The following is a 24,748-nucleotide window of genomic DNA, read 5'->3' as shown; positions in this document are numbered from 1 at the left end:
ATATATATATATATCACAGGTTATACCTGGGACTGTGCCTTTCAATCTGAGAGTTGCAGTACCTCTCTGTGGCCTGTAGGGGCGCTGCGTTCGCTAATCGTGGTTCACAATTTCATTGAATGTTGCGCTCTGAAGAATCAAGCGGATTATAGCTCTTGAAGTATCTGAAGGTAAGTAAGTATGGGGATGCTCTCAGAGCGATCAATCATCAGAGTTTGCACTTTCCTAATGATCGGTGGAATGTAGGGAGCACCAGAACTATGTGATCCCGTACCGCTCCTCCTTCTGTGACCGTACTGCCCTCTATTGGTCTTTCTTTGAGGTTCTGGTCGATGGAGCACCAGCCCCTTCGCGACTGCAACTTCAAACACAGAAAGAAAAATGCCGATAAGCTCTGCCAACTCCTCTGCGATGTGCGGACGCGCGCGTGCCAGTCTGGCCCTGTGTCCACAATAAGAAATCATCACATAAAGCACATTCTCATAGGAATAAGGAAAAAGCACTTAACTCACTGCCGAGCAGCAAAGAAAGAGGAAGTAGATGAGAAGGGACAGTATGGTCATGGTCAAGGACTATACTGATTCGTTAAGTTTGTCACGTGGTCAGTTTGAGGACCAATAACAGAACTACCAAAGACTCTTTTCCAATGGTTATTGTATTTTTTATCAAGCTTTGTTATCGTATATTATTGGTTGTACTTTGCTGCTGAAGTAGTAAAATGGAAAGAGAAGCATAATCTGAGCCTCTGGTCTTGACTTAGAATTAGAGTGCACTGGTAAATATGTGTGCACTGCCCTCTATTAACAGCCAGTGGTATTGCATCGTTGTACGTGTGGTGCCTGGGTAAATTTGTGCAGCGCCCTCTATCAACAGACACTGGTATTGAATCCTTGCAAGTGTAGTGCCGCAGAAGTCAAACTTTGGGCCTCTTTACAAGTATGGCAGTAAGGCAACAACGGTGCCGGTAGCGCTACCGGCACCGTTGCTACCGTACCGCCATACTAAGAGGTCTGCTCGCGGGTGCCTTTGCAGCCACCCAGAGACTCAGGAATTTTAACCATTTCTCCGGGTCTCCGGGGAAGACCCTGGAATCTCAGGAATTTTTGTGTTCTTTCCGGGTCCTGTCAGATCCTCCACCCGATTGGCTGCCAAAGACTGCTGCCGGTAGTCAATCGAATGCAGGTTTGCGTGGACCCGGAAACGGTGCAAATTTGCCTCCTATGAGCCCATTGGTGGGGTGGGAGGGCAGCTTTCACCGATTGCTTTTAAAAAAAATCCTTGCAGGATTTCGCCACCGCGGCCCCCTGCCTGAGTGTGGCTTTGTGTCTGTAGCAATGACTGTAACGCTTCCAGCACATTATTGGCAAACAGAATGCAGGTGAAGCTAAATAACGCGCGTTTATTTTGCTTCACCTTTCATTCTTTTTTTGCAGAGTTTCAATGTGAATGCGCGTTTCTTTTGCTTTCGTTCTTTTTGCTCAAGTTACCATTGAACTACAGCCATCAGGTTTGCATGCTGGACAACTCATCACTGCACTAAATAACCTGATGAAAAACAACTAAGGTGAAATGTCCAATTTCGGAACTGCAAAATTCAGGGAAAAGCTTTGTATTGGTTCTTGGAGTTTACATGTGCACATTTTAACATGTTGATTTTATGGAAGGCGAATGCGTTTTGTCCTATTATTAAAACTGTGCGATTTAGTTTAACAAAATAAACTTTTTACACGTTATTTTCAAATTTCAGTTACAGTACAAAAAAATTGACAATCATAGGAAGTAAAAAAAGAAAAAAAACGATCATACAATTTAAAACAAGTCATACAACAGTCATTTACATAAAATGTTATCTTTTTTATTTTATTTTTTTATTTGGTTTAGTTGCAACGTAACTTTTCAAATATCCATACAATAGAACATTAAATAACAGAAAAAAATAGAAATTCACAATATTCAACATCTCTATATGCATAAAATACGCAAATCAATTAACAACTAAAATAACAGAAAAAACAAGGTCATAAACACATAGGGGGTAATTCATAGAATTCAGCACACAAGTGGCGCATGCAGCTGGCGCACAGTGTGCGCGTGCGAATCCCTGCGCCAGCCGCGTGCGCTAAAATACATTTCCGCGCACAGCGTATTCATGGATTCCAGCCACCAAACCCAGCCGTGGCACACAGTGGCGCAGCGAGCCTGCAGCAGCGCCAGTTACGCCCCCAAGAACGCCCCTTGCGCAGGGAAAAGCCAGCAAAATCCCCAATCCAGCGCAAAGGGCTGCGCTAACCCTGTACCAGCGCAGCAAGCGGGTACGTGTATCACTGGGGTGCGCGGGAAGTTTCTCACGTGATTTCAGCTGGGTACGTGTATTACTGGGGTGCGCGGGAAGTTTCACACGGGATTGGCCCTGTGCGAGCGGGGTACGTGTATTACTGGGGTGCGCGTGAAGTTTCACATGCAAATTCAGCAGGGTACGTGTATTTCAGGGGTGCGCGGGAAGTTTCACACGCGATTCCTCAGGGTACGTGTATTTCAAGGGTGCGCGGGAAGTTCCACACACAATTCCATCAGGGTACGTGTATATCAGGGGTGCGCGGGAAGTTTCACACGCGATTTCAGTTGGGTACGCCTATTTCAGGGGTGCGCGGGAAGTTCCACGTGCAAATGTCCTGGGTACGTGTATTTCGGGGTGCGTGGGAAGTTACACACGCAAATTCAGCAGGGTACGTGTATTTCAGGGGTGCGCGGGAAGTTCCACACGCGATTCCATCGGGGTACGTGTATTTCAGGGGTGCGCGGGAAGTTCCACACGCGATTTGCCCGTGCGAGCGGGGTACGTGTATTACTGGGGTGCGCGGGAAGTTTCACACGCGAATGTCCTGTGTACGTGTATTTCAGGGTGCGCGGGAAGTTTCACACGCGATTCCATCAGGGTACGTGTATATCAGGGGTGCACGGGAAGTTCCACATGCGAATGTCCTGTGTACGTGTATTTCGGGGTGCGCGGGAAGTTTCACACGCGATTTCAGCAGGGTACGTGTATTTCAGGGGTTCCGTAGAGTACTACACGTAAATTGGCCGTGTGGGTCCTCCCAGGTGTTCGCTCTACAACCTCCACGGCCCCTGCAGGCAGCCCATACCACGGGGGACTACCCTGCACCCCTGCTCATGTCCCGCAGGCAGCTCATCCACCATGGGCATGCCCCCCAGCTAAGCCACATGTCACCTTGCATTACTGATCAACAATGCATGTCTCCCAGCACCCCCACCCCCCAGCAGTGCAGGGCACCCTCCACCAGGCCCACACTCCTGTCTCCCTGCACCCCCACCCCCCACCAGTCAGGGGCACCCTCCACCAGGCCCCCACTCCTGTCTCCCTGCACCCCCACACCCCACCAGTCAGGGGCACCCTCCACCAGGCCCCCACTCCTGTCTCCCTGCACCCCCACCCCCCACCAGTCAGGGGCACCCTCCACCAGGCCCCCACACATGTCTCCCAGCACCCCCACCCCCCAGCAGTGCAGGGCACCCTCCACCAGGCCCCCACTCCTGTCTCCCTGCACCCCCACCCCCCACCAGTCAGGGGCACCCTCCACCAGGCCCCCACTCCTGTCTCCCTGCACCCCCACACCCCACCAGTCAGGGGCACCCTCCACCAGGCCCCCACACATGTCTCCCAGCACCCCCAACCACCAGCATTGCGAGGCACCTGCCAGCAGGCCCCCACTCCTGTCTCCCTGCACCCCCACCCCCCACCAGTCAGGGGCACCCTCCACCAGGCCCCCACTCCTGTCTCCTAGCACCCCCACCCCCCAGCAGTACAGGGCACCCTCCACCAGGCCCCCACTCCTGTCTCCCAGCACCCCCACCCCCCAGCAGTCAGGGGCACCCTCCACCAGGCCCCCACACATGTCTCCCAGCACCCCCACCCCCCAGCATTGCAAGGCACCTGCCAGCAGGCCCCCACTCATGTCCCACTCATGTCCCCCTGCACCCCTATTCCCCAGCATTGTGAGGCACCTGCCAGCAGGCCCCCACTCATGTCCCCCTGCACACCCACCCCCCAGCATTGTGAGGCACCTGCCAGCAGGCCCCAACTCCTGTCTCCCAGCACCCCCACCCCCCAGCAGTGCAGGGCACCCTCCACCAGGCCCCCACTCCTGTCTCCCAGCACCCCCACCCCCCACCAGTCAGGGGCACCCTCCACCAGGCCCCCACACATGTCCCCCTGCACCCTCACCCCCCAGCATTGCGAGGCACCTGCCAGCAGGCCCCCACTCCTGTCTCCCAGCACCCCCACCCCCCAGCAGTGCAGGGCACCCTCCACCAGGCCCCCACTCCTGTCTCCCAGCACCCCCACCCCCCAGCAGTGCAGGGCACCCTCCACCAGGCCCCCACTCCTGTCTCCCAGCACCCCACCCCCCACCAGTCAGGGGCACCCTCCACCAGGCCCCCACACATGTCCCCCTGCACCCCCACCCCCCAGCATTGCGAGGCACCTGCCAGCAGGCCCCCACTCCTGTCTCCCAGCACCCCCACCCCCCCACCAGTCAGGGGCACCCTCCACCAGGCCCCCACACATGTCTCCCAGCACCCCCACACCCCAGCATTGCGAGGCACCTACCAGCAGACCCCCACTCTTGTCTCCCAGCACCCCCACACCCTAGCAGTGCAGGGCACCCTCCACCAGGCCCCCACTCCTGTCTCCCAGCACCCCACCCCCCACCAGTCAGGGGCACCCTCCACCAGGCCCCCACCCATGTCTCCCAGCACCCCCACCCCCCAGCATTGCGAGGCACCTGCCAGCAGGCCCCCACTCATGTCCCACTCATGTCCCCCTGCACCCCCACCCCCCAGCATTGCGAGGCACCTGCCAGCAGGCCCCCACTCATGTCCCCCTGCACCCCCATCCCCCAGCATTGCGAGGCACCTGCCAGCAGCGAGGACCCCCGGTCCTTGGGTCCCGCAGGGGTCAAGCCCGGCAACGCGGTCGCCGCGCGCAACCGCAGTATACTGAGTGGGAGCAAGACATGACTGCCAATTCAGAATGGCAGGGGGCAGCAATGGAGAACATCGCTGAGAGCATGGAGCGTGTGGCCCGATCTGTGCTCCCCCCTGCTAGGCAGGTGCTTCTCCAGCAGCAGGCGGCATGGTCCACGGCCCACTCGCTCAGGCTGGGCATGGCGGCCTCAGACAGGGCACGCCAGGCTGAAATGTCGTCTCTGCGTCAAGCAATTGCTGCTCACGCAGAGGCGCACATGGATGCCCTGAGGGAGGAGTATGCTTCCCTCAAATCCACTCTGGGTGTCCTTATGATGTCCCAGAGGCAGCGGGCAGAGGAGAGGTTTGCACAGCTTGAGCGTACCATCTCGGCTGAGCTACAGGTTTGCCGGGAGGTGCAGCGGTTGTCCAGCCAGGCCTTGCAGGAGGAACTCTGTGTTACACGTGCTACCTTGCAAGAGGAAGCACGTGTATCACGTGAGGTTCTGCATGCAGACCTACGTCACATCGCCACACAGAACCAGGCTCACCTGTCCGGCAGACTTGCTGCCGACGAGGGGCAAGCTGCGGCTAGGCGTGGCCAGGCTACTGTGCCACGTCCTCCTTTCCAGGATGAGCCAGACTTGGACGACCATCTATCTCCCACATAGGTCGGGCTGTGCAGGCGTTGAGCCCATGGAGGTTTTTTTTTTGGCTCAGCATCATCGCATGTGGGTGTTGAGCAGCACCCTGTACCTCCCCTCTCCTGGGTGCCTCCTCTCCCCCCCTGGGTCGTATGTGGCCATTTTTGATTTTTCTTTTAGTTTAGTTAGTTAAGTTTCTGTTTGATAGTTAGTTTAATTAGGTAATGTAGGTTTTTCATAGTTAGTGTAATTAGTTAATATAGTTTAAAATTGCTTGTCTATTGTGCTTTCATGTGATGGTGCGGTGCTTTGTGGCTTTTGAAGGCATCCACTGTCTGTTCCAGCTGGGCCCTTCAGGCTTGTCTTGTGTATGTGACTGCTGCTTAGGGTCCTTGACTCACATATGCCACTCCTGCCTCCCTTATCCATGGGCTCGCAAGGATGGTTCGGTGTGACAGCCTATTACACAAGGGCTTTGCACTGTCATATCTGTGGCATGTCTGGTGCTGTGTGACTTGTTTTGACACCCCTAGTGGGGATGATTGTGGTGTTATTGTCCACTGTTCAGCTTTTGCTAGATGGGGTGTTTCATGATTAATGTATACATTCATTGCTATGCATTGTGTAGTATGTTTCTTATATTTACTGTCCACGTGCTTGTTGCAATTCATGCCGTAGATAGTGTGTTCCACACTTTGGATGTGAAAGACGGACTGATGGTGTGATTTCTGATGTAAGTCTCTGACATGGTCCAGTAATGAGATGCCTGAAGAGACAACACAGATGACTTTAAAGCATTAATCATGTGTTTCATGCCCTTTCTGCAGGGGGATGAGCCTCCAGACCACCTTTGCCAGCAGACATGGCCCATTGGACATCTGAATTCTGGACACGTTTGTTGGTGCCCACATGCACATGTGTGCACAAGCAGAGGCACAGGGATTGCAGACCAACATCCTAGAACTGCTGATGTGTTCCAAGGAACTCCAGGCAATGTGAGCAGCACAGGGGGGCCACAACACAGCAAAGCTTGCACCAGGCGAGTTGCACATGCAGGCTTAGTAACAGCACTGAGGGTGAGCTTGGACGAATATTGGTGTTGAAGCACACAATGCAGCTCAGATGTGTTGGTGGACTGATGGCTGTTGATTGTAAGGTTGTCTGGGACACCTACAGGGGCAGTGGCACATACCCTCCGGTACACCAAGGTCCATTGAGGCACTTGTATCAACCATGTAGCCTTCCGAGACATGGAAAGGGGCAGATCACAGGGACATACAGCAAGGGACATACTCGGGTGCAGTGCATTTCATTTCCATGTACATTTTGATACACGCACTGCCTACTTTGTTTCGGTCATGGTGGAACACGACTTGTTCTGAAGTCAAGCCTTGCTATATGGGTCTGTCTGCTTACCCAGGGAACATTGCATTTTGTGTGAATTGTGACACATTGGTGTTCCATTTGCCACGCACCCACCGGCGACTGACTTACTGCATTGACTGTGTATGACCCATCACAGGGGTAATGTTACATATGGGTACGAAGCATCTACACCAGATTGTCTGTTTGTAGAGTAGTTTGTTGCTATGGGGCATGTTTGGTGGTGTGTATTTGTGTTATAGGCACGGACAGATTATTAACTGTGGCTCTCTTTGCAGCATTGCAGTGCTCCTGTAACCGGACCTGAGAGTGCGCAGGCAGGAGGCCAGCACTCAAAACCAGAGCTAAGTGTCATGTTGTTTTTCTTTCAAACTGCTCTGCATAGGCTTGCTGGGGGGTGCACTAATGCATGGATGAATGTGTAATTCAATTTGGTATGTTTGTTTTCCCCTAATCAACCGGAGTCCTATCCAATTTTAAAACCTGTACCCTCTACCCGGTGTTCCTGCTTCCCGTACCTATCCAAGCAACGTTCCCTAACCCTCTTTCCCAGCTGGTGTTGCAGATGCCTGTGTAAGCGCCAAACTTGCAGGCGCCAAAACCCTAGAGGGGGTGGTTGGTTCGCGCCACTCCTAAGCCTGGACTACAGAAGGCCATGACAATGATGTCCAAGTTTGTTCGGATTGTGTATGTGTTCATGCAGGTAGTACATTTTCGTGCATTCCCTACTTTCATGTGTCATTCCTTCCCCCCTCTCCTGCCACTCATTCCAGTTATCCAGTGTGCCAACACCTGTCTCGACTGCATATCCCTGACCCTCCTTCCCCACCAGGGTCTCAGAGGCCTGTGTGAGTTTGACCTTGCAGGCACCCGGGACATGGTGGGGGTGGTTGTTTCGTGCCACTCCTGCGCCTGTACACGGGACCTGTGACAGTACACATCCGTTCATGGTGCATCATTCTATGTTATGTACCACACATGGTTCACATCCTGTTGTGACATTGTTTTACTGTGCTACCTTGGTTGTTACATCATAGGGGTAGTACTTGGCCTTTGTGAGGTACTGCTACGTCAAGTCATCTACTGGAGGGTGTTCTGGTTCGTTTTTCTGGCTTGGATTTTGTGATTTTGCAAATGAGGGTGGACTCTGAGGGTGCAGGCACCTTTTTACACACAAGGTGGGAGATGGTGACGAAGGGGAAGGGTGATCCTGTGGCCAGGTGAAATTGAGGGTTGAAGGCTCCATGACCCAGGTGCAGTTATTCAGTGGGTCATGGTCATTTGTGAGGGAGGGGGGGGGTTGTTGTTGATAGTTGCCTTGCCCTGCAGTGTGATGGGAACCCTGTAATTGTGGTATCCTATGTACATGTTGTGTTCTGCTGATCAATGCCTGTTCATGTGTTGTGTTTACCTTTCTGGTGTGAGGGGATAGTTGTGGTTTGACATGCTGGGGTGTACACATGGTGAATGTTCACATGTGATGTGTAGAGGACACTGATGGTCACTTGATTGCACATGCATATGTTGAGTGCATGTCCTTACTGACCCACACACTTGCACTATGATGCACTACATGTACAACCACCCTTGGATATCCATGTGTACACTCTGTTTGCCTTCTGGTGCCCACTGTGTCCCTGCAGCACATCTTCTGTGACCAATTATGGATCCTGTACATGCCTAATTTGCTTTTTGATGTGGTTTGTCGCTTAGATGTGATGCTCAGGGTGTGCATCACACACAGTAGCTGTTTACTGTGCTGTGCGCTGCGCAGTGTGTTGCAGGAGTTGGACACAGCACACAGAAGCTGCAGTGTTGATTTTGCAATGCACAATGTGCATGTAGACAGGCATTCATTGTTATGTTACGTCTACAACTTTTGTAATGCATTTGGGAATGACTTATTTTGGGTGGGAGGTTGTTGGTCAGTCATTTCATCTGATTCCATGTCAGGCATCATTGTCTGATGCCACTGTACACTTATGACATGGCAATGTGTACCTTATTGGTACTGTGTTGGTGTATGGGTATTGCTTGCCATGTTATGTTCGTGGTTTGGGAGGGTTTGAGTGACATAACAGTGATGGTCATGGCCTGTTTTGCAGGTGTTTGTGATTCACACCTTGCATGTCAGGGTCATCCGCTTCTCAAAGCAACTAGCTGGGGGTAGATCTCTCTCCGCGGCAGGGGCCTCCCTCTGGAACAGCCTTCCTGCCTCACTGGAACTTGAGGAGAACCATCTCCGGTTCCGGAAGCACAAGACCTTCCTCTTTGCTTCTGCTTTCTCTCTTCCTCCCTTGTAAAATTCTTCACTGGAACTGCACTGGATCTGCAACTGGGCCACTCTCACCAACCTCGGTCCCTGGCCCAGCCACTCTCCACTTGCACTGCCTCCCTCGCAACCCCTGCACTGTGGGAATGTCTCTCTATCCCTACAGCCCCCCCCCCTTCCAGGCACTTGTCTGCACTTACCTTTGCAGTTGCCACCAGCTGGCCTATTTATTTGTTTTTTAGTCTACTTACCCTGTACTGCACTCACCCCCTCCCCTTCCCCTTGCACTTTTCCCTTCCCCCTACCCCTGCACTTGCGCAATCTAAATGACACCTGGCCTAGTAGTATCGTTGTCTGTCTTCCCTTGTTCCCCCCTCCCTGCCTCGTCGCACCTTGAAACACTTGTGTATAGGCACGTTACAAATGCCATATCATGTCATGTCATATGTGTGCCTTTTGGTCACAGGGGTTAGCTTGTGTTTAAGTAGCTAGGGATGCAGACAATGTGGCACTTCCATGGCAACTATCTCAGGGTGGTAGGTTTGTGACAGTTGACTGTCTCTTTGTCATCATCGATTGTCACCTGGTATGTGCCAGGCCTGTGTGCACTCCGCAGGGGTGGGAGTTTAGGTGAAAAATGTGGCCACAAGCTGGGTCCGGGCTTCCTCGCCACGTGCCCTGTCCCCTCCCATGGGCAGCGCCTGTGCCTGTGGTTGGGGATGTGGGGGCACCACCATGTCCACCGGTACGCCCTGCCGTGTTGCAACATTGTGCAGGACACATGCTGCCACAATGATCCTGCACACTACTGGGGGTGCATAGAGTAGCTGCCCGCCAGAGCGGTCAAGGGAGCGGAAACGTGACTTGAGCACTCCGAATGTGCGCTCCACTATGGCCCTGGTTGCAATATGGGCGGCGTTGTATCTTACCTGGGGTGGTGTGGTGGGGTTCCGGATTGGCGTCATCATGTGATTGCTCAGAGGGTAGGCACTGTCCCCTGGGGAGGTGTAAATGGTTGTGATTATTGGGGTTTGTGTATTTGTGTGTGTGTGTGTGTGACATGCATGCATGTGCAAGGGCATTTGTACTCAACTGGGAGCCAGGTGTCGCCATGCTGCCCAGCTTCCAGGGCCCGGCTCAGGGCGGACATTCTGCATATGAAACTGTCATGGGTGGAGCCAGGGTAGTTTGCATAGACAGAGGTGATGATTCCCTTTGCATCGCATACCACCTGTACATCGATGGAATGCCAGTGCTTGCGGTTTCGGTAGATGTGCTCAGTGGCCCTAGGTGGACGTAGGGCCTCATGGGTGCAATCTATGGCACCAAGCACTTTGGGGAAGTGTGCCACCCTGAAAAAATCCAGGACAACGGCCTGCCTTTCTGCGGGTGTTCTGGGCATGTATATGTGCCTGCGGACTGAGGGGCATGCTGTCATGATTGCCAGTACCTGGTGTAGGCAGCGTGACTGCGTGGCCTGTGAGACCCCCCCCCCCACTATGGCAGTAGTCCGCTGAAATGACCCAGTGGCCAAGAAATGCAGGACATTGAGCACCTTCTCCAAGGGGCTCAATGCTTGGGAGCAAAGGGTGGGGGATGTAAGGTCATCTTCCCACTCCCTGACCAGGTCTAAGATGATATGGGGTGGAAACCTATACCTGCCGTAGACCTGGTCGTCAGGCATCCCAAAAAGACTTGTCCGTGGTGCGAAAATGCGTGCCCTGGCTATTCTCCTCCTCCTGCGGTGTCCCACGATCAGTGCTGCGACAAATGAGGCATTCATCGTAGCTGTATATACGTGTTTGTTGTTTGCGCGCACTTTTATACTGTGCGCGGGGACGCTTCCGCCTGCCTTCGTGTGGCAGACGCGTTGACGCCTGTGTGCGTCTTTTGCCGTGCGCGGGTTTCCCGTATTCGAATCCATGAATACGGGTTGTTCGCGTGCGTGTGGGCGTTCCGTGTAGTTCCCTGCAGTACTTCCCCAGTTATGCTTTCTTTTTCACGCGTTATTCCCCATTCCGCGTGTTCCGCCCACTTTGGTTGTGTGCGCCGCGCTATGTGCACTTTTGCTGTGCGCGTAGCGCACGCCGCGTGTGCCCACGTGCGCCATGGCAGGATTTGGCGCACGGACAGCGGGAAACACGCGCAGCGTCTTCCTTGAATCGCACGCATGCGCGTGCGCTGGGTTTCTCACACTTGCGCCACCTTGCGCCTGCTTGCGCTGGGATTTTCGGCGCACGTTTGCTCCATGAATCGGCCCCATACACTTCAAACTTAGAGTAACAATATGACAGTAAGGCAGGTTCCATGCTCCAATAAGCCCTCGCCTTAAAAGTTGAACCCTGCATGATTTCCATTCCCCCTTGATGTTACTTCCACGCCTGGTAATACCCTCTTCAAGAACTGCACTATCGCTATTTGAACTCTTAGCTTAGGGTTTGAGAACAGGAGTTGCCATAGTTGTTCTTTTGTCAGGTCCATGCAAGTTATAAACACATTTTTAAAGTATCTTGCACGGCCTGCCTTCAGGGCACAACATTCAACAAGCAAATGTTGTAAGGTTTCACTTTTATCCATCATTAAACAATATCTACAATAGTTTTTCTCGAGTGGAATCAATTTACGCCTGCAAAGTATCTCACGGTTACCCCATTGTTAAATATGAACCTTAAGTATTCAGCGGGGGCAGAGGGAGAAGGAAATTTCACTAAATATATCCTATGCAATTTGGGTGGTTGTGAAAAGGCAATTTAATGAAATATGCATATTTCAATTTGAACTGCAAATTTCTGACATCACATCACATTACAACAGAGTTTACCTTTTTGACATGTGGGCGGGGCCATGTGAAAATGGGTGGAGTTTTGTGTGACTGTGGGCGGGGCATACATCTCAGGATTTTTGATTTTCAAATGTAGGCAGGTTTGACTGTAGCACCGGCAGGGCCGGCCTTAAGGGCAGCAGCGCCCTAGGTGTATTGGCACCCCCCCTAGCCCCTGCTTAACAGCGGGCAGGATGGGCCACATTTTTTTTTTATAACCTCCTCGCTCCGGCGAGGTGGTTAAATAGGGTCCGTCAGCACCCCATTGTCATTGAATGAGCCCGCTGCTGCGGGTGCATTCAATGACAATGAGGCGCCTGCCACGCCTTCTGCCACCATGCCAGCTCGGGGGAGCCCTTGAAAGACTCCCAAGAGCCGGCGTGGTGGGGGGCTAATGGCACCTTTTGGCATTAGAGGCGCCCGCAATGGAGGGGCGCATTTAAATGCACCCGCCGCCGCAGGTGCATTTTACAGCAAAAGGCCGCCTGCCGCGCTTTCTCCCACGCCAGGTCGGGGGAGCCCTTGAAAGACTCCCCCGAGCTGCCGTGGAGGGGCTAAAGGCGCCCTAGGGGGCGTGGCGCCCAGGGCAGACGCCCGGCTCGCCCCCCCACAAGGCCGGCTCTGAGCACCGGTACCGTTTCTAACGGTACCAGTGCTACCACCTTCACCATTCCCATTCAGCCCTATGTGGCCGAATAGGGATGGGGAGTCCCTTTTTGCCGGCACCCGCGCATGGGCAATTACCGGTACGCCGACCTCAGCATGACCCAGTAATTACCCATTCGCGGGTGCCGGTAAATGGTTATGCTGGGCACCGCACGTGTGTGGCTTGATGCCAAGGAAGATGGCAGCTGTGGTGTCACGTGCCCAGTTAGTTCCGGGTTACGTGACACACCGGAAATAAAGCAATCACCGGAACTGGCGTTAGAACGCCAGTCCGGGTTTATGCAGCGCAGCTTGTGGTTGCGTCTTTCTTTTATGAGCCGCGGCACATCAAGCCAGGCCCGAGACGGGCCTAGCCCCAAGGTCGAGCCCCACACACACCACCAGGGGCCCAACTTCACACTGGCGACGAGGGGAAAGGAGAAGAGCCCGCGAGCGGAGCTGCATATCAACACGTGCAGCATCCGAGCCTCGTTTTCACACCCCCAACATTCCAAACCTACACGCAGGCCCGACAGAAACTTTGGAAGCCTCGTCCTCAGCCCCCCAACGTTCTAGGAGCATCGCGCTCGATACAAAGTGGCTGCAGCAAGTCCTGCCTCACCCAAGAACAATTTAGGTTTTTTTTTTTTCAAAAAAAAAAGAAATAAAAAAAAAATGGTTTTCTGCTATTGAACAATTAAAATATCAGGAGGCACAGCGCTCACCACGCTCATGCCTACGTTTGACCCATTCACCACTGGAGCAGCCATTCGCTGGGAAATCTGGCTACAACAGTTTGAAATGCACCTCGACGCAAGAGATATCACGGTACCAAAGAGGAAATGCACCTTCCTTTTGCTCAACATCGGGGCTGCCGCCTTATGCCTGTTTAACGCCATCCCAAACCGCGGAGACGGAAACAACTACGACGCTGCGAAGACTGTGCTCACTAACATGTTCAAACCTGACCTCAACCCGGACTATGAACGTTTTCATTTCTGCATGGCCAGGCAGCGAGACACCGAGACAGTTGACAAATTTCATGCTCGCCTGCGCGAGATGGCGGTCGGCTGCGAGTTCCCTGACGAGGAGTTCGCCATCCGCCTCCAAATAATCAACGGCATATCCTCAGAAAAACTGAGGAGAGCTATCCTCTCAGAGAGGAATGTACGCCTATCCCGCATCCTGGAAATGGCGCGCCTTCGTGAGCAGACAGAAGACCAGGTAGCGTTGATCGAGGCGGCGATCCAGAGACTTCCACTCGACAGCCCAAGACCAACAGAAGACGTTGCAGCCATATCCAGACACCGGAACGCTCGTGTGAAGCCTGAGCAAAAGGCCCACATGCCGCAAGGGAAGGAAAAAGCCTGCAATGGTGACACAAAGGTGAATTCTGTCCTGCATGGGGGTCAACATGCCGAAAATGCAACCGCCTTAATCATTACGCTGCAGTCTGTCGTGGATGCGGGCTGTGAAACGCTGCTAAGCTGCAAGACAGCGGAAAAACTGAAATTAATAATTTCACTTTCAGCCTTCAACACAAAGAACTCAATGGCCTACTAGAACAATACCAGAAGATATTCCAAGGCATCGGATGCCTGAAAGGCCGAACCATCAAGCTCCACATAGACCCTACCATCGAGCCGAAAGCCGTCCGACACCGACGGATACCGTTCCACTTGAGAGAGGCAGTGGAGAAGGAACTGGCCAAGCTCGAAGAAGCAGGAATAATAGAAAAGACCTCAGGCCCAACCCCATGGGTATCCCCCATGGTGGTTGCCCAAAAACCCAAACAACCCAACGCAGTACGAATCTGTATAGACATGAGGCTTCCCAATGCAGCCATCGGAAGAGAACGCCACATAACTCCAACGATAGATGAGCTCATTGTGGACCTCACAGGAGCAACAATATTCAGCAAACTGGACCTCAGATCCGGCTATCACCAGCTCCGACTAGCCAGAGAGTCGAGATATATTACCACATTTTCCTCTCACCTCGGGTTAAGATGGTACAAACGGCTTAACTTCGGGATATTGTCAGCTGCGGAGGTATTCCAACATGAAATCCGAAAAGTCCTTGCTGGCCTAAAGGGCACCACAAACATCAGCGACGACATCCTTGTGTACGCGTCAAACGAGAGAGAACACCACAAACGCCTGGCAGCAGTCCTGGGTAGACTGGAAGAAGCAGTCCTGACGCTAAACGCAGAAAAATGTGAATTCGCAAAGGAAGAACTATGTTTCTTTGGGTACATCTTCAACGCAAAAGGCGTATCACTTGACCCCTCCAAGGTGGAGGACATAAAGAACACCAAGGCACCTCAATCTGCCACTGAGGTAAGGAGCTTCATGGGAATGGCGACGTACTGCGCGCGGTTCATTCCAGACCTCGCCAGTATTGCAAGCCCACTCCGAGAACTAACGAAGAAAGACCAGAAGTGGGAATGGACATCGATCCACCAACAAGCATTTCAACAGATTAAGGAGTCACTGTCAGCCTCCACAACCATGGCATTCTTCAACATAGAAAGGCATACCGAACTCCTTGTAGATGCCAGCCCGGTTGGCCTTGGAGCGGTACTAACCCAGACAGACAATGAAGGCAACGTGTTCCCCATCGCATTTGCCAGTCGGGCACTCACCAAACCTGAGCAGAACTATGCACACATAGAGAAAGAAGCACTCGCTATCCTGTGGGGATGCCGTCACTTCAAAGTGTACCTGCTGGGCAAGCAAGTAAAGGTATTTTCGGACCACAAACCCCTGATCCCGATATTCCGAGGGTCGGCTCCTCACCCACCAGCACGCATTGAGAAATGGATTCTGCAACTGCAACCCTACAATATCGAAGTTGAATATCGCCCAGGGACAGACAACCCAGCCGATAACCTGTCCCGTCACCCGAGGCCTGCCACGGAAGGAGAACAACGCCATGCGAAAGAAACTGACGAACATGTGTGCCACGTAGTCGCCTGCGCCTGACCACGAGCCCTGACCTTGCAAGAAGTAGCATGTGAAACGGAAGCGGATCCCATCCTGCAACATACCAACACCGCCATCCAGTCAGGTAATTGGAAGAACTACCTCACGTCCATGGCCCAACGCACCACGTCAGCTCAAGCCAAACTCCGAGCAATATTTGGGATCCGACATGAGCTCTCTGTTGCCCCCGAAGGGGTACTCCTCAAAGGCCACCGAATCATACTGCCAGCATCACTAGAGGAGAGAGCCCTCCGGCTAGCTCACAGCGGACACCAGGGCATTGTCAAAACTACGGCATACCTAAAGTCCCGAATGTGGATGCCCAACATACAGCAACGGGTAGTGGAGCTGGTAGAATCCTGCGCAGCCTGCCAAGCCCCCAGAAGGCCTGAGAACCCGGAGCCCATCAGCAGTGCCCCAAGAAGCAGCAAGCGGTGGGATGCAGTCAGCATGGACCACTGTACAATTGCCGGCGAAGGATATCTACTTGTGGTAATTGACGAGTTCAGCAGGTATCCTGAGGTAGAACACGTGGCGTCCACCAACACGGAGACCACAATCCTCACGCTAGAAAAGATCTTCGCAACACACGGAATACCAAGAAAGATAAAGAGCGACAATGGACCATCATTTACCAGCCAAGAGCTGCGCGACTTCTTTAAGGACATAAATGTAAAACACAAGCAAATCACCCCAAGATGGCCCCAAGCGAACGGCGACGCAGAGAGATTCACGGGGTCACTCAATAAGGTCATTTGCATCGCCAAAGAACGAGGACATCCATGGCTGAGAGCGGTATATCGTTTCCTGAGGACCCACAGGCAAACCCCACACTCTTCCACAGGCATCAGCCCTGCTGCTCTCATGCTCGGGGTACCCATACAGGCAGAGCTTCCCATACACCCTCAGTGGGTAGCCCCCGAACCTGACATCCCGGCCATAGATGCCATGCGACTGAGGCGAAATGAACGAGAAAGCATTACCAGGCGAGCCAGTCACAGAGAGTTGACGCCGGGCGACACTGTCATCGTCAAAAACCGGGCTACGCCCAAGAAGATGTCCCTCAATTTTGAACTCCAACCGTGGACAGTCAGTGCGGCAAACCACAGCATGGTTACCGCCACCCAAGGGAGCGAAACAGTGACAAGGAATGTGTCACACTTCAGGAAAGTACCACCCGAACTGTGGGAAGAGTGCCCAGCGTCCCCAAGAAGAGAGACGATGGCACCTTGCATGCCCCGAGACCAAGTATCACCCCGAACCTATGCCACGCCAAGAGACCCTGAGACGACACACCAGCAAGAAGGTAGGACTGAACCTGAGCTCCCAAGAGCGGACACGCCAGAGAGAGGTAACACCTGATACCTCCTGAGAGAGAGGCCGAGACTGTCCTCTCGTCTCCAGGGATACGTGGTGGACGGAGTTTACCTACAGAAAACCCGGCCAAGATGAACTCAAGAGTCAATTTGAACGCACGGTACGTTCTAATGTTTTGTTTTTAATAGTAGTGTAAACACCTCCAAGTTGGGGAGGAATGTGGTGTCACGTGCACAGTTAGTTCTGGGTCACGTGACACACCGGAAATAAAGGAATCACCGGAACTGGCGTTAGAACGCCAGTCCGGGTTTATGCAGCGCAGCTTGTGGTCGCATCTTTCTTTTATGCGCCGCGGCACATCAAGCCAGGCCCGAGCCGGGCCTACCCCCAAGGTCGAGCCCCACACACACCACCAGGGGCCCGACTTCACAGCAGCGTAACTGAGTGGCTCCTGCTCCTTCCAGCGGTGTAAAAAGAGCTATACGTCTTAAATGAGGAACATGCCATAAAAAACACCGGTTTATCAATTAAATGAGGAACAACATGTCATAAAAAATACAGGTTTAACAATCAGATGTAGTGGGGAACAAGGCCGGGAAGTTCCGACGAGACGAGAGATCGGGAAATGCCCAGCAGTCGGAGTCCTGGGCCGCATGGGATCACGGCCACGCTTTAAGAAAATGGCGACGCACCAGTGACCGATCTAGGATAGCATGGATCTAAAATGCCGCAGCTTCCAGGAGAGCGCGTGATGATTGACAGGAGAGCATTGATAGCAACGTTCCCCGCATGAGCCGCTCCCAGGAGTGCTCGCTGGCGAGTGGGCATTGCCTAGTCCTTCTTCAATTGCCATAACGACGTTCGAACGCGCGTGCATGCTAATTTAGTATGCTCGTTCCCACAATTCCCGGCGCTGTCTGCTCCGAGCCAAGCAGACGACACAAAGAGCCGAGCAGCGTTTTAAATGCGTGTCATCATCGTTGCTATAGAATACAAATGTAATTTTAATATTACAGATGAGCATGTTTGTCACACTCTCTTACATGGGTGTTAGTTATGATGGCTTGGGTAAATTGCCCGCCGCTCTGTAGCTTTGCGCAGTGGCAGTATCGTAGCCAATGAGGTTTAACCGAGGCGCGATTATTGCTTATTGAAAACTTTACCCAATACCCCGCCAAGATGACTTGAAATATAGTCGACTTGGTAATTTTTGACAGTCTCCACGGAGACTGAACTTTCAAAGTTAAGAGATAGATGAATTTCTTCTGATATGATATCATTCTTCTGCTATGATAGAAAATGAATGCTGGTTTACCTTACTTGAACCAACCTTGAAGCACGTATATTCGCCAATTAAGGAGTTCTATTGAAAGCTATTCCACAACACATCCAGTATGAAATCTCAACTCTTTATAGTTGATAAACGATGAAAGGTGAGATAAGGTGACTGTTATTCATTTTGCTCTGAACACGTCAATCTTAAATTACTGACATTGACCAGCCGTGACTAATGACATTTTTAATGGGAGGGGTGTATGTTTTCCCCACGAAAATGCAGAAGTGAAACAATCTAGCTCGACTGCCTCGAAATCTCGTCCTTGACATTACCTCTGTGTTGCCAAGGACGCAATAGCTCGTCCTTTTAGGCACAAAACTGTAATCCAACCCCCGGGCTATGTGAGGGGGCGCCCCCCCTCACGGGCCGGGGGTTGAATTACCTTCAGGATCACGTCGACGTGCGTAATGCGCAGCGACATGAAACCGAAAGCAATTATCACTGCGGCAGCCGAAATGGCTGCCGCAGTGAAAATAAAAGGTGCGTTTGCACCTTTATCTCCCTCGATCTGAACAGCACTTGTGCGGTTCAGATCGAGGGAGGTGTCCTTCCAAGGATACCTTTTTTGAAGCATTGCTGGGCGTGGATCGCTCGATTAGCGCCCAGCAATGCACACTAGACACCAGGGATTTGATTTTGAAGTGGGGGGGAGGGGCTGCTTACTATGTAATCGGCCCTCTCCCCCCAACGGATGGGGGCAATACCCTGGGGGCAGATGGGTGATCATCTGCCCCCAGGGAAGGGGGGCAAACAAAAAAATGAAAGAAATTGAGATTTGGGTAGGGGTGGCTGGGGGTGAGCCCACTAGCCACCAGGATTTTTTTTTAAAGGGGGTGGCCCTCTCCAGCCCCACCCTAAGTGGATGGGGGGAGGCTACATGAGTTGTCCCCCCATCCACTTAGGGTGGGGAGAGAGGGCCACCAGAAATATTGCAGCCGGCCCCCCCAAGCCTAGGGCAGTACGTTTTGTCCCCCTCGGTCAGATGGGCACACACATTTGTCCATCTGCCCCTAGGGAAGGGACTAAAAAAAAAAACAATTTGCCTTTTCCCTTCGCACCCAGGTAGGTGCACCCACACATGTGAGGTACCGTTTTCATCGGGACACCTGTGGGAACGCTGGATGGTGTAGGCTATGTGTTGTCGGCAGGTGACCAGAATGAAATGTACGGAAATTGCAGGGTTTTTTTCTGTAATTTTCCTGATTTTCCCCCAAACTATGGAATTTTTCTCTACATAGTTGTTGCCTGACCTGAGCAAATCACCCCTTCCTAAACTTGGAATGGTCTAAAAATGTAACATCATGGTCTATCCGACCATGGCAAGAAGAGCTATGAAGAGGTTACATGAAGCCCCCGGGGATGCCACATTTCGTCACCTCGACCCGCACTGTATGCACCGCAGATCTTCAAGTTGATCACAGTGATCACCCGCAAAGAAGCATTACAAGAAGGAACACATTTGAGCACACTGAGCATGCAACAAAAAGCAAGTGATGGCGGGGAACCAGGGGCAGTGAGAACATTATAGAAAGATGCATGGGGACGAGGATGAGAGGGTGAAGGGGCCCTGCGGTCCAAACGAGCATGTGGTGTAAAGGTGGGCAATGGACATCTATAATTGGCGAGCCACGCACAACATTGTATGGACGCCTCCATACAGAGAGACTTGCTTTACTTTGTGGGCGGGGCGGATCCAACTGGGCCAGGGCACCCCTAAGACTAGAGGGAGGGACTGATGGCATCACGTATTTAAATGTTTAAATACACGAGTCTTTGCGTGAACCAGGCTCAGATGCTTGTACATTTAAAAAAATGCTATCAGAGAAGGAACAGGTTTTTAATAACACCACGCTCGCTCTCTGTCAGCAGTTTTCAGGTTTGTACCAGGGAATGCCATTCCATCGCCTCCTAAGTTTGTGCAACGCCCTCTATTAACAGCCACTGGTATTGCATCATTGTGCGTGTGGTGCCTGGTTACGTTTGTGCAACGCCCTCTATTAACATCCAGTGGTATTGCACAATTGTACGTGTGCTGCATGGTTAAGCTTGTGCATCGCCCTCTATTAACAGCCAGTGGTATTGCATCGTTGTTCGTGTGCTGCCTGGTTACGTTTGTGCAACGCCCTCTATTAACAGCCAGTGGTATTGCACCATTGTACGTGTGCTGCATGGTTAAGCTTGTGCAACGCCCTCTATTAACAGCCAGTGGTATTGCACCATTGTACGTGTGCTGCATGGTTAAGCTTGTGCAACGCGCTCTATTAACAGCCAGTGGTATTGCATCGCTGTACCGCTGGTGCCTGGTTAAGTTTGTGAAACGCCCTCTAGTAATAGCCACTGGTATTGCATCCTTACAAGTGTAGTGCAGCAGTAGTGACACTTTCATGCTGGGCACCGCACGTGTGTGGCTGGATGCCAAGGAAGATGGCAGCGTAACCTAGTGGCTCCTGCTCCATCCAGCGCTGTAAAAAGAACTATACGTTATATAGGAGGAACATGCCATAAAAAACACAGGATTAACAATTAAAGGAGGAACATGTGATAAAAAAAAACAGGTCTAACAATCCGATGTGGTGGAGAACAAGGTCGGGAAATTCCGACGAGACGAGAGATCGGGAAATGCCCAGCAGTCGGAGTCCTGGGCCGCATGGGATCACGGCCACGCTTTAAGAAAATGGCGACGCACCAGTGACCGGTCTGGGATAGCATGGATCTAAAATGCCGCAGCTTCCATGAAAGCGGGTGAAGATTTTTTTTTTAATTTCATTTTTTTATTTGCAGTATCCCCGAGACAGAACAACATTGCAACCCTTTTTACACTGACAAGATTCGGAAAGAAAAGGCAGTGAAACCAGGGGAGAAAGGAAAGGCCAAATAGCAAGGGAAAGAGAAAGAGAAAAAGAAAGGCTACAAATCAAATCCACCGTCATTCATGTTTGTTTGTTTACATAAAGCTGGTGAAGACTGACATCGGGAGAGCAGGGATAGCAACGTTCCCCGCATGAGCCGCTCCCAGGAGGGCTCGCAGGCGAGTGGGCATTGCCTAGTCCTTCTTCAATTGCCATAACGAAGTATGAACGCGCGTGCATGCTAATTTAGTATGCTCGTTCCCACAATTCCCGTTGCTGTCTGCTCTGAGCCAAGCAGACGACACAAAGAGCCCAGCTGTGTTTTCAATGAGGGGCATCGTTTTTGCTATAGAATACTTATGTAATTGTAATCCTGAAAGTGAGAATGTTTGTCACACTGTCTTACATGGGTGATAGTTATGATGACTTGGGTAAATTACCAAACACTCGGTACCTTTGCGCAGTGGCAGTATCGTAGCTAATGAGGTGTAACTGAGGCGCGTGTGCGAGCATTCATGAACAGACGGGGCCTCTGCCCACACAGGAGCTGCCCAAGGGGGTGCCCGGCAGAGGAAACAGCGTACCACCTCTTCTGGGCATCCCCCTTTGCAAGGAAACTGCGCAGGGCCCTGAACACTGAGTTGAGTGCTCACATCCCAACCCAAGACATTATACACCAGTCTGTGCTGTATGGACTCTTTGCACAGACCCACACAGTAGAGGCAATACAGAACGGCTGGAGGATCCTCTGCTGCATGAAGGACATTCTCCTCTACGCAAGGAAACGCCTGGTCCTCAATGATGAACTGCTGACAACCGAAGCCTGCCGCAGGATGGTCCACGGCCTGCTAAGAGACTATGGGCCTCATTACGACCCAGGCGGTAAGTTACCGCCTGGGCCGTGACTTTACCACCATGGCGTAAACTACGTTTACGCCATGGTGGTTGGCGGACTTACCGCCCCATTCCGAGGTCGGCGGGGCGGTAAGTCCCCAATCCCCATTTACCCTTCCCCATTCCCATTTTTGCCCCATAGGGCATAATGGGAGTGGGGAAGGCGTTAATTACGCCACCGTAAATTACGGTGGCGTAATTAACATCAAGTTCCCTTACCGCCATGGTTTTTTACACCCGCTAGAAGCAGGTGTAAAATCCGCCATGGCGGAAAGGGAACTCGTGATTGGCGGTAAGGGGTCGGCGCAGCTAACGCTGGCGCTAACCCCTTACCGCCAGGGTCGTAATGAGGCCCTATGAAATCAAGGACAGCCTGGAAGATGGGGGCCCTGAGTAAAACCCCCAGCCCAGACAATCATCCAAAAATAAAATAAAGAAAAAGGGAACTCCTTGCCTACTCAGGCAAAACACGAACACTTTGTAAACCACAGACTCTGAACAGAAAATATATATGTACCCACCCAAATGCCCAAAGTAAAATTGAAACCACCCCTTCTGCTTTGAGGGGGGAATGTAATTGCCACAAAAGTCTTCTTATTGAATTGAATTTATTACCCTTGTATCATCTTTAAGCACTTAATAAAGATATTTTTACAAAAAAAAAAAAAAGTAACTGAGGCGCGACTCTTTGCATAGACCCACACAGTAGAGGCAATCCATAACTGCTGGAGGATCCCACACAGTAGAGGCAATCCAAAACTGCTGGAGGATCCTCTGCTGCCTGAAGGGCATTCTCCTCTACGCAAGGAAACGCCTGGTCCTCAATGATGAGCTGCTGACGAAGCCTGCCGCAGAGACTACTAAATCAAGGACAGCCTGGAAGATGGGGGACCTGAGTAAAAAAAAGGGAACTCTTAGCCTACTCAAGCAAAACACGAACATTTTGTAAACCACAGACTCTGAACAGAAAATATATATGTATCCACCCAAATGCCCAAAGTAAAATTGAAACTACCCCTTATGCTTTGAGGAGGGTATGTAATTGCCACAAAAGTCTTCTTATTGAATTGAATATATTACCTAAGCACTTAATAAAGATATTTGTACAAAAAAAAAAAAAAAAACCGAGGCACGATTATTGCTTATTGAAAACTTTACCCAATACCCAGCCAAGGTGACTTGAAATATAGTCGACTTGGTAATTTTTGACAGTCTCCACGGAGACTGAACTTTGAAAGTATAAAAATAGATGACTTTCTTCTAGATTGCTTGTGGTAGAAAATGCACTTTGACCTCCCACAAGCATATCTGAAACAAAACAATCTTTAAGAACAAAGGGCCTTATTACGAGGTATGCCAAAACCGCATTCGTGTCCTCGGAATAAGGATTTACAGGACCATTCCGAGTTCGGATGGCCCGGTAATTCCTCACTCTAGGACACGGACACGGTTCATCCCCATTCCCATTTCAGCCCCCATAGGGCTGAATGGGAATGGGAGAAGGAGTAAACAACAGGCCATTATGAGTCGGCCCGTTGTTTGCTCCCTCTTCCCCTCGCGGGACCCTGTATGCACGCCTGGTTTTCCCAGGCGTGCTTAATGTGTCCCGCCAGGGGACCTCGTAATGTGGCGGAACGGGTTGAACGGCGCCGCAGCCTTTTACGGCGCCGTTTAACCCGTTCCGCCAGGGTCGTAATGAGGCCCAAACTCTTAAGGTTTTAGCAGGATGTATTCACCAAGTAAATCCTTGGCACTTAAGGAGTTAAGCATGATATATTTGCCATGTTAGGAATTCGATTGGAAGCTATTCCAGAGCACAGCCAGTATGCAATATCTCAACTCTTTATTGTTGATAGACGATGAAAGGTGGGATTAGGGGAGCTCATTTATTTCACTCTGAACATGTGAATTACTGACATTGACCAGCCATGACTGGTGACATTTTTAATTGGAGGGGAGTACATTTTCCCCACGAAAATACAGAAGAGAACAAATGTAGCGATGGAGCCTTCGCCAACCACGTGTGGTTCCGGGGATGGTAGTGCCTCTTCTAGAGATTTTTTTTTAGAAACAATTGGTTAAAATGGTGCGTTCTACAGTAGGCTTTCTGTGAAAAATTGTCAGAAGCCAGACAATTTAATTTTGGTTTTGTAGGGTAACAAATGGAAATTGTTTACAAAAAATGCATCTTCCCAATGCGCCAAACTCTATATATATAAAAGACTTCTCAAAGAATCAACCAAAATTGGCTAGTAATCAAATGTTCTTTTAATTTTCAGCCTCTGCCAACACGTGTTTCGACCTTAAACCACAGGTCTTCATCAGGGCATTCAAGTTGCTCTTATTCAAATAGGCTTCTCCAATTCTATGAAAATCAATCCTTCCAATTCTTAGTTAATACACGTTCTACAATCTCTTGTTATAGTTGTAGAGGAGCTGCTGAATGCCTCTGCAGGAAGTCCCACCCGTATTCTTTGTATATGTTGGAAACCAGAAGTCACAACATGCAGGACACCAGTGATTGTGCCTATTCCGTGCATAGCCTTCAAGAAAAGGTATCCATTGAGAAGACCCTATATGATCTACCCCCGTAGAGATGACAATCTCTTGGAGGAGATTC

The 24,748-nt window shown here is 51.4% G+C and overlaps 1 non-coding gene and 1 pseudogene across 1 annotated transcript; both read left to right on the top strand.

Moving 5' to 3' along the window:
* The first annotated feature begins 18,138 nt into the window (after nt 1-18,138).
* Nucleotides 18,139-18,278, top strand: LOC138496260 (U4 spliceosomal RNA). The gene has a single exon (XR_011277789.1). It is a non-coding gene; the product is annotated as a U4 spliceosomal RNA (small nuclear RNA).
* A 4,947-nt stretch (nt 18,279-23,225) lies between these two features.
* On the top strand, nt 23,226-23,352 carry LOC138496825 (U4 spliceosomal RNA; annotated as a pseudogene).
* The last annotated feature ends 1,396 nt before the right edge of the window (nt 23,353-24,748 follow it).

The sequence above is a fragment of the Ambystoma mexicanum genome, chromosome 10 (genome assembly GCF_040938575.1).
Source record: "Ambystoma mexicanum isolate Mex_15411 chromosome 10, UKY_AmexF1_1, whole genome shotgun sequence".
Taxonomy (NCBI): domain Eukaryota; kingdom Metazoa; phylum Chordata; class Amphibia; order Caudata; family Ambystomatidae; genus Ambystoma; species Ambystoma mexicanum.
The sequence above is the reverse complement of the archived record's forward strand: the minus strand, read 5'-3'. Positions and strand labels throughout refer to the sequence as shown.